Source organism: Lutra lutra, chromosome 7, assembly GCF_902655055.1.
Source record: "Lutra lutra chromosome 7, mLutLut1.2, whole genome shotgun sequence".
Classification (NCBI taxonomy): domain Eukaryota; kingdom Metazoa; phylum Chordata; class Mammalia; order Carnivora; family Mustelidae; genus Lutra; species Lutra lutra.
In genome coordinates this window covers 68,653,993-68,663,854 of record NC_062284.1, presented here as the reverse complement: position 1 = coordinate 68,663,854, position 9,862 = coordinate 68,653,993, and positions in this window count along the sequence as shown.

The window sequence follows — 9,862 nt, the reverse complement described above, 5'->3', positions numbered from 1 at the left end:
ATATAACTTGGTGCTAAATTTTGTTTGCTTATAGCCTGTGGGTAGTGTACGAATTCAGAGAAGAGGAATATGAACTATATTTGGGGTCTTGTTAAAAAGACTTCATGGAAGAAGGGTGATTTGAGATAGACCTGGAAAGATGAGTAGCTTTGCTTAGGTGGAATAAACAGTAGCGTTTACTCAAATTGGTTCTCTGGGTGTAGACAGCATAGTTATGATCACACTTGAATTTTTCCTGGTCATTGTATAGCACCTAGCACAGGAGCTTGGAAATTATTTCTATACATCTGTCACTCTGTGGATTGCTGGAAGAAAGGAAACACATTGTTTTAATCTTTCTGTTCCTTAGTAGTGGCTTTCAATCCTGATGGCTCTCAACTCCATGAATATCACCTAGAGAGCTTTTAAAACTACCCATGCTGAGGCCACATGCCAGTCTCATTACACAGGACTCTCAGGGTATTAGCCTGGATATAATGGTGTTTTTGCAAAGCCTCCCAGGCATTTATTACATAAATCCAGGTTGAGACCCATTTCCCTAAAGCATTAACTACACATGAATAGATGGTGTTCTATTGTTGAGGTGGTTGTACGGAATGGAATATGCTGGAAAACACACTGAACTGGGATTAGGAGTTGCAGGTTCTACCTGTAGCTCTATCCTGATTGCTGGTGGTCTTTGGCCTCCCTAGGTTCTGTGTCCTCATCTGCTAAATAGGGAGGCTGGACTCTTTCTTTCCTCTACAAGCCCTGATGTCTATGATATAGCCAGCAGGCATCATCCCCGTGGTCCCCATCTGGGGAGCCAGGCTAAGTGGTGGAATCATGGGGTTGCTCCTCTAGCTTTCCCCATAAATATACTTCTTTCCTTCCCCTACCAGCCCTACCCACAGGCACATGAGAGGAGCTCAACAGGGACATCTGAAAACCGTTTTCCTCTTTTCCCAAGAAATGCCATAACATCATCAATCTGTGTTTGTTTTATTTCTAATGAGGGAAATGTGCCCTTCTTATTGGAAACACCTTGTGGAAAGAGGCAAGAGCCTCTCCCTGCAGCCTGGCAGCTGAGAGCAGAGCTGCCGGCTGCACCCCACCTGTCCCCACAGCCGAGATTGACACAGCCCCAAATACTTTCCATACGTAAACCTTTGTGAAGTTTCCTATGCACACAGTGCAGACTAGGCCCCAGTTGCTGTTTCTGGCCAAGGTAACATAAACCACATGCCTGGAGAGGAGTCAAGGAGAATATAGTTCCCCCAGAGGCAAAACACAAGTGGCACCTTCTTGTCTTAGTCATGACCCCTCCTTCCATGGACCAGGCACTGGTCAAACCTGTAGAGTAATTGCAAACATCAGAGTTGAAAATCACTGTGAACTTGGCCTAGGCCCCCTAATCCTCCTTAGAAGGCAGCTATGCATTTTTACTCTTAATAAACAGCAGAGGTAGCTGGAAATTAGAAGGAAAGTAGTATATACCTGGGGGATTTCATTTGGCATCCTAGCTTCTTATTATGGATTTACCGGATAGGAGATGGAGTGCAGACGGCCTGTGCCCTGGTCCTTGAGCTCTTTCCTAGGTCCTGGAGCCATGTTGGGTAGAGCTGGGAGCCAGGCTGGCTTGTCCACCATGCTGGTGAGAGTTTTGAGGGGGGGCCTCTCCTCTGGCAGGTCAATGGGTGGTAGCAGCAGCCAATCTGAGAATAGGGCATCCTGCAAGGATGAAAGTAACAGCCCTGGAATCATCTAGAGAATAATCCCTGGATTTCTGGTGATTTGTAAACAGTATTTCTTGTTAGAGACTCCATTTGAGCTTCAGTTAAACACAATGCCACAGAAGGAGCTCAGGCTCCGGAAGCAGAACAAATTCTTCCTATCTAGTCCATTGTTTCATATCTAACCCCATCATTTCATGTACTCAGAACCTCAGCCTCCTCGTCTATGAGAAGAATGGTATAGCCACTGCAGAGACAAGGACTATCTTATAAATGAGTGGGCTCTGACGCCACTCTGCCTGGGTTTGAACCCTTCTCTACCACATTGCAGCTCTGTTGGGCAAGATGGTTCTTCTTCCTCTGCTTCACTATTCTGATCTGTAAAATAAGATTAGTAGGTTCTACCTCATAGGGCTATTGTGAGGATTAAATGAGTTAATACTTGTAAAGCTCCTAGAATAGTGACTGTACAGCGTAAGTACTCAGTAAAAGGAAGAACATTAATTGTGCATTACAGCCCTTCACACAGTGGCTGGCGTGGCATAGATGGTCAGAGACTGCCAGTTATTATGACTACTAGAACTATTCATCCAGCTGGGGAAGGAACATGTGTCCTTGCCTCTCATTTCCTCCCTCAGACTTCCTTTTGTGATTCAGATATGAGTCTACTGAGGTATCATCCTGGCCCTGAGGGAACAGAAGGAAGAGTTTTGGGACCAAGCCAATAGAGCAGTGACGTCAGACTAGCAGCTCTGGCCCCATGGGAGAGCCCAGGCCCAGGAATGGCTGACCTTTCCACAGAAAGGAGAAACCACAGCAGCCCTCACTTTCCCTGGGCTCTCACTGAGTCATGCTAAGTCATTCTTGGGTCTCACCCCATGGAGAAAGATGTTTCCGCAGAAGACAGAGAATTTGGGCCTAGGTCCCCAGGCTCTGTGCTCAGACTAGGATGTTCTGATGGAGGCCTGGGGGAGGGATGGAGTGGGGTCGAGGGGTTCAAGCTTTCTGGGGGCTTCAAAGGCCCTCTGGTAGCTATGGATGAGGCTGGATATCAGTTTGAAAAAGAAAGTTCTCTTTTGGGGTCAGAAGAGGAGGACATTATGCTATAGAGCCGACTCTGGTTGGCTCTATAGCATAATTGCTATTCTTTTCTCTAAAATTAGTCCATGCCTTATTCCTAGAGAAAGGACTTAATTTACCTTTATATTAGAGGAGCAGTATATGTCAGGCACAGAGCTAGGGAATGACCTCAAAGAGAATTTCATGAAATTTTAAGTAATTAATAGACAGTATTTTCAGTTTGTAATATAAGTGGGTTCAAAGTCCAATGGGACATAGTGGATGGGGAGATCACACAAAGCTTCAAGGAGGAAATGATGTTGGTTTCCAGAGACAGACCCATGTAAGTTAAAATTCCACCTCTGCTACTTTGTGATCTTGGAGAAGTTATTTTAACCGGTCTGAGCCTTGGTTTCTCCACTTGTAAAATGAAGACAATGGCACCATCTTTAAAGATTTTGTATGTGGACTGAGATAAACTGTTCCAGGAACGCTGTAATTAACAAATGCCAGCCATTTTTAATCAGTGAAAACCTGCATATGCCTAAAAATTCCATGGGGGGAATTTTTTGCAAAATTATGGCATAATTACTATTCATGTTTTTATTTTATTGACAGTTGAATCTGAGTCTATAACCCTGCAGTAAGGATCATTGAAGACTGTTAGGTCTGCCCAAGATCCACTGAAATTCCAAGTATTCAGGAGTGAGTTCAGGTGGTGGGTCCCTGTGCACATATGGCCAGAGTTCATGAGCCAAACTTCCACATATGCATTCACATACCACTTCTATCCATGGCAGAAGGCTGCTGCAGTAGCCTAGCCTTATAGGAGGTCTTGTGGGGTCGTCCACACAGGCTGGCTGCATCCTGAAGTTAGATGGAGAGGAGAAAGAGATAGGATGTCTCAGCAAGGCTCCAGGACATTCAGTTCATAAACCATGTGATTCTGTCTGTGGAAACCTCTGTCTCCATAGTGAATGAAGGGTCTCCTGTATAATGAATGACCCTTCCCCAAACTATCCAACTAGTATCTACAGAGCATTAACTTGTGTCAGGCCTGTGAGCTACATGTGGTTGCCACCTCTATGATTTCTGTATAAAATGAGAATAGCAGTAGCATTCTTGAGAATAGTTGCTTTAAGCCATTCAGCAACAAACTCCCTATAAGTATTCTTGGTTCCTTCTGCTTTTGCCATTTTCCAACAGTTTTATAGAACCTGGTCTCCATTTTTATTATTTGAGATCTCTTCCTCTCCTTTCGTGATCCAGACTGTGCCGTATCTTGAAGAGACTTGATACTCATTTAGCCAAAAAGAGACTTGAAAATGGGCTTGGTCATAGCCAAGACTAAATGGGGTTCACTCCTCACTCATCTCCCCTTTCCATGTACCTAGGGTTATTTAATTGTGAGTTCTCTTATGGCAGTTAGGGATTAATTTATGTGTACTGTACAGTTGCGACTCAGAGATTGTTGTGTTTTCAATGAGCAATCTCCAGCTAGAATACACACTCTTTGTGGTCAGGCACCATGTCTTTTCATTCTTTCATGGTCCTGATTTCTTTTAAGGGTACCGTTAAAACAAGTCTCAAAAAACAACTCCCTAAAATAGGGCCAAAGAATATTTGACCCCTGATTGGCTATAATGCTACTGAGAGAATGCAGTAGTTATAGGAACTTTCTGGATATTCCTAAAATGCCTATTATTTAAAACTGGCTTAGAATATGATAGGATCAGGTCTGGTCCTCACCTACCTCTCCTTTCATCTCACATCTACCCCTCCTCACTCTTTAATCTCAAGATTTACTGGCTCTCTTGAAGCACTTCACAGATGCTACTTTGTACACATTTTTCCCTTTGTCTGGAATGCTTTCTCCCACCCTTCACTCCTCCCACACATACCCTGCTCACTTTTGCCAGATTAACTCCCACTCACTCTTGAGAATTTACCTCAGTTACCACTTTTTCAATGAGCCTCTCCTGATTTTCCTCCCTACAGAAAAATCCTTTTATTTCTCATATTCTTGCTGCACATTTATTTACTGTTCCTTTAGGGAACTTAATACCTAACACATTTGCTATGTAATTGACCAGCGTCAATATCAGACTTCCTCTCTAGAGAGTAAACTCCATGAGGGCAGGGCTTATGTCTATTATTCATTCACTAGTTCTTCCTTAGTACCTAGCATGTATTAGAAACTCAATAAATCTTTTTAGTGAATTATTTGAAATGAATGTTGACATTTATATCAGTACATAATTATTTAATGAGAATCTAGTATGGGAGAATGTGCTGAGGTTAACAGAGGATAAGGAGAAAGAAAAATGTTATGAGCTATTAAGGTGATAACAGCAGAAATTATATTGGGTGATGGCAGAGTAGACAAAGGAGCAGGTCAAGCAAACATGGAAACTGAATACTGTTAGAAAGCAAGGTATACAGAATGGAATAGGCTTAACTCATGAGGGTGAGGAAAGGCAGGTAGAGGTGATGATAGAACTGATGTTTTAGAATGTTTTAGAACTAGTGGCCCAATTGAGTAAAAGATTATTTGTTACTTTTCAATTACTGCATAACAAATTACTCAAAACTTCGTGGCTTAAAACAACACTTATTGTCTTACAGTTTTGGTGGGCATGGTTTAGTTGGGTCCTCTGCTCTGAGTCCTCACAAGCTTGGAGTTAAAATCTCATCTGAAGGCGTGACTGGAGAAGTGTCCACTTCCAATTTCACTTACATGGTTGTTGGCAGGATTTGGTTCCTTATGAGCTACTAGACTGAGGGCCTCAGTTCCACACTGGCTAGTAGCCAGGGACCCCCTTTAGTTCCTTGCCTTGCAGGCTTCTTCACAGGGTAGTTCACAAGGTAGCTGGCTTCATCAAAGTGAGCAACTGAGAGGACAAGGAGAGTACAACTAAAGTAGAAAGAGCAAGACAGGAATCACAGCCTCCTGTAACCTCATCTTGGAAGTAACATCTTATAATTTTTGTGGTATTCCACGAGTTAGAAGCAAGTCACTAGATCCAGACCACACTCAAATTGAGGGAATTCCAAAGAAGTCATAGATAGTGGGAAGGGGACTATGTTTCAGACACTGCCTAACACAGTCTGTGATGGCTGGTGCCAGTTAGAACTGGAAAGAAGAATAAAATTATTATGTTTACATTTCAAGGGTTAATTGTGTTAAGGCTAATTAGTAGGCATAAGAGACAAGGTAAACAAGGAGAACATGGCTCAGAGTCCTGCACATAGTATAAATTCAAGTGGAAATACTGTGATAAAGCATTACTTTCTGCTTCAGTCCTGTCTTGGGAAGTACCACCAAGACAGAGAAAACTGTGATAAAGATAGGAAGAGATACAAAGGAGATAGGTGGAATTTTGAGATAGGTAAACTCATGCTCTGAGAGCAGGCATAAGCACTGAGAAGTCTATTGTTCCTGGATCTCACAAGATTCCTGCCATACTCCACTACTTACCACCTCTGTGGTCTTTTCTCCAGCCTCCCCCCACCTTTTTAAAAAAATATTTTGTTTATTTGAGAGAGAGAGAGAGCACTAGAGAAAGAAAGCAAGCACCAGCAAGGCAGAGGGAGAGGGAGAAGCAGGCTCCCAACTGAGTGGGGAGCCCTGTATGGGGCTCAATCCTAGGACCCTGGGATCACGACCTGAGCTGAAGGAAGTCACTTAACAGACTGAACCACCCACGCTCCCTATCCTCACCTTTTTAAAGTTTTATTCATATTTAGAGAGAAATTGAGAGAGGGAGAGTGAAAGAAAGAGAAAGAGAGAGAGAAAAAAAAAAGAGCGTGGGGGGAGGGGCAGAGGGAGAGGAAAAGAATCCCAAGCAGACTCCTTGCTGAGTACAAATCTCAAAGTGGGGCTCAATCCCATGACCCTGAGATCACCACCTGAGCAGAAATAACGAGTGGGACACTCAAACAACTGAACCACCCAGGAATCCGGGCCAGCCATGTTTGAAAGTCAAGAGAAGTGCTGGTCACATAAGGGATCACAAGGGTATTTTGTTGCTACCCCAAGATGGTATTCCTATTGTCATTAGGGACTATTTGTTTTGTTAACTCTCTTCTGAACATGTGCTGATAAGACTGTGACCAAAAGAGGTCAAGATTGAATAAGATTACCTCACACAGAGAGCAGAACGCTTTTGCAAAGAAGCACCATTATTTTGACGACAATCTTTTCTACCACAATTTCTTCTTATGGGTGAAAGGAATTATGTATATAAATCTTTCTCCCCAGGCAACATTGTAGCTTCCCAGGGTTATCAGAGCTAGATTTGATTCAGATGAAATTGTATGCACTGCAGCATGTGGAGAGAATTGTAACTGGACATCAAAGGAGAAATTCAGAATGGTTATAGGAAAATTCTGCTTCCTCTGGTTGTCTGCCAATTAATACATTGGCCCTGTCAAAAGGACATGGATTAAACTCTGGAAGATGAGCTTGGAGATGGGAGGTTGCTCTCTGGCTTCTGTGACAAGTGGATAGCCTGCAGGTTTTGAGAAGAGGTGAAGTGAAACCAAATTTATGGTTCACTTTGCAAATAGTAGAGGATTGCCTAGATCAAAGAGAAATAATCTGGAGGAGTATGCCTCCTCATTTTGGCACCAGAAAGAATTCCATTTGTATTTTTACAAGGATTGGAACAATTCAGAACCTGACTACTGGTCTATGCCATAGAGTGAGACTCTATGGGTAGAGTCTCTCTCTACCCTCTCTGGGTAGAACATACCATATGCCTGCGTTCTTTAGATGCTCTGGATTCATTTAGATCTCATGCCTTTCCATCCCCTTACTGTATGTAGTCCCCAAGGATAAAGGTTTAGTGTGGAGGAGGGTGGAGGAGCTCTGGAATCTAATTTCAGCTCTGCATTGATTCAAATGGTAATCCTGAGCAAGTGATTTAACTACTTCCATGAGCCTTGGATTTCTCACTTGGTAAAATGGGAAAAGTAATATCCACAGTTCTCACTGCTCACAGAGTTACCATGGAGATTATTATTATAGGTAAAAGCTACTTTATAAAATATAACATGTGAACCTACCCTTTCCCCATGGTCATCTTCATTTCACTGATTTCTTATTTACCCGCTTATTTGTCCAAACGTTTATTCCAACCAAAATGATCTCATTTTCCCTCTTATTGGCCTTAATTGTTTTTATTCTTTTTCCCTCTCACATTCATCCTTGCTTTTGTCCTTTTATTCTGTTCCTTAAGTATTCCCCTTACTCATTAATCTTTTGTTCTCTTTACCTCTCCATCTTTTCCATTGTCTGTCTTGACTTCTTGGTCAGTTCCTGCCCTCCATTCCCTTACTCTGTCCTGTGTCCATTTCACTCCTTCCCAATACCATATTCCATCTCGAGTTGCCCCAAAGAATTGCTCCACCCCCCATCTCACTGCTGGGCTGACCTTTGCATTGGGAAGCATCACTGAAGAGCCCTGCCCCCAGAACCATGATGATGAGTGTGATCTGAGAAATGAGTATACTCACTAACAAACTATGATACTATGACGTTATATCTCCCTTTTCCTGATGAAAAGACCTATCTTATCTGTATTTGTCAAAATTATGAACTTAACAAATAGCAATAGATAAAAACTATGGACTACTTATAATATGTAAACACTATTTAATTAATTTAGTTATATGACATAGTATTATTTGAGGGTGAAATGCAATAAATAACATTTCCAGGGCAATATGGCCAGAATTAAAATCCAGGTCTGTGCTCTATGCCCTCCATCCTACTGACTTCTGAAAATTGTTATTTTTGTGATGGACCAGAAATCATCTGACAAAAGAAGGCACAGCAGATGCAGAGATAAAACAATGTCCTTAAGAGAACAATGGAATGCAAGAGGACTTGGTCAAGAGGACTGATCATATTTTTTTTTTAAGGTTTTACTTATTTATTTGAGAGAGAGTGAGTGAGAACACACAAGCAGGGGGCAAGGGCAAAGGGAGGGAGACAAGCAGACTCCCCATTGAGCCACGAACCTAATGTGGGGCTCAATCGTAGGACCCTGAAAATGAGACCTGAGCCAAAGTCAGATGCTTAATTGACTGAGCCACCCAGACACCCCTTAACTGATCTAAGAACCTAAATGGGCAACAAAGATATGCCAAGATTAGGGATTTATCTTCCTCAGGACTAGGATTACCAGATTTATAAAAATACAAGTCACCCAGTAAATTTGAATTTTAGCTCAAACAACAAATAATTTTAGTGTAAGTATATCCCATGCAATATTTGGGACATACTTATACTTAAAAAAAAATCATTGTTTATCTGAAATTCAAGTTTAACTAGCCAAACTGTATTTTATTTGGCAACTCTTAGAGCCCCCAAATACTTTGCCTTTTCTGCGATGACAGACCTTGTTTTCCTTTGTGATATATCTAGTTTTTAGCATATTTCCATAGCCCTTAAAATCACATAGTAAAACTTAAGCTTTCTAACTATGATTAAAAATTCTGATGCAGGGGTGCCTGGATGGCTCAGTGGGTTAAGCCGTGCTGCCTTTGGCTCGGGTCATGATCTCAGGGTCCTGGGATCGAGTCCCGCATCGGGCTCTCTGCTCAGCGGGGAGCCTGCTTGCCTCTCTCTCTCTGCCTGCCTCTCTGTCTACTTGTGATCTCTGTCTGTCAAATAAATAAATAAAATCTTTAAAAAAAAATTCTGATGCAATCCAAGAAAAGATATATTTGACTATACAAAAATCAAAATGTTTTAAATGGCAAAAACCACCATAAACCAAGTAAAAGACAAATGACAAACTGGGAGGAAATACTGTGAAATATCACAGATAATGGACTAATATACCTAATATTTAAATGACTTTTATCAGTTCTGATAGTTTTTTTGGTGGAATCTGTAGGGTTTTCTATACACAGTGTCATGTTTTCTGCACATAGAGCTTTACTTCTTCCTTACCAGTCTGATACCTTTTATTTCTTTATGTTGTATAATTGCTATGGCTAGGACTTCCAGTACTACTTGGATAAAACTGGTGAGAGTGGGCATCCTTGTCTTGTTCCTGACGTTAAGGGAAAAGCTCTCAGTT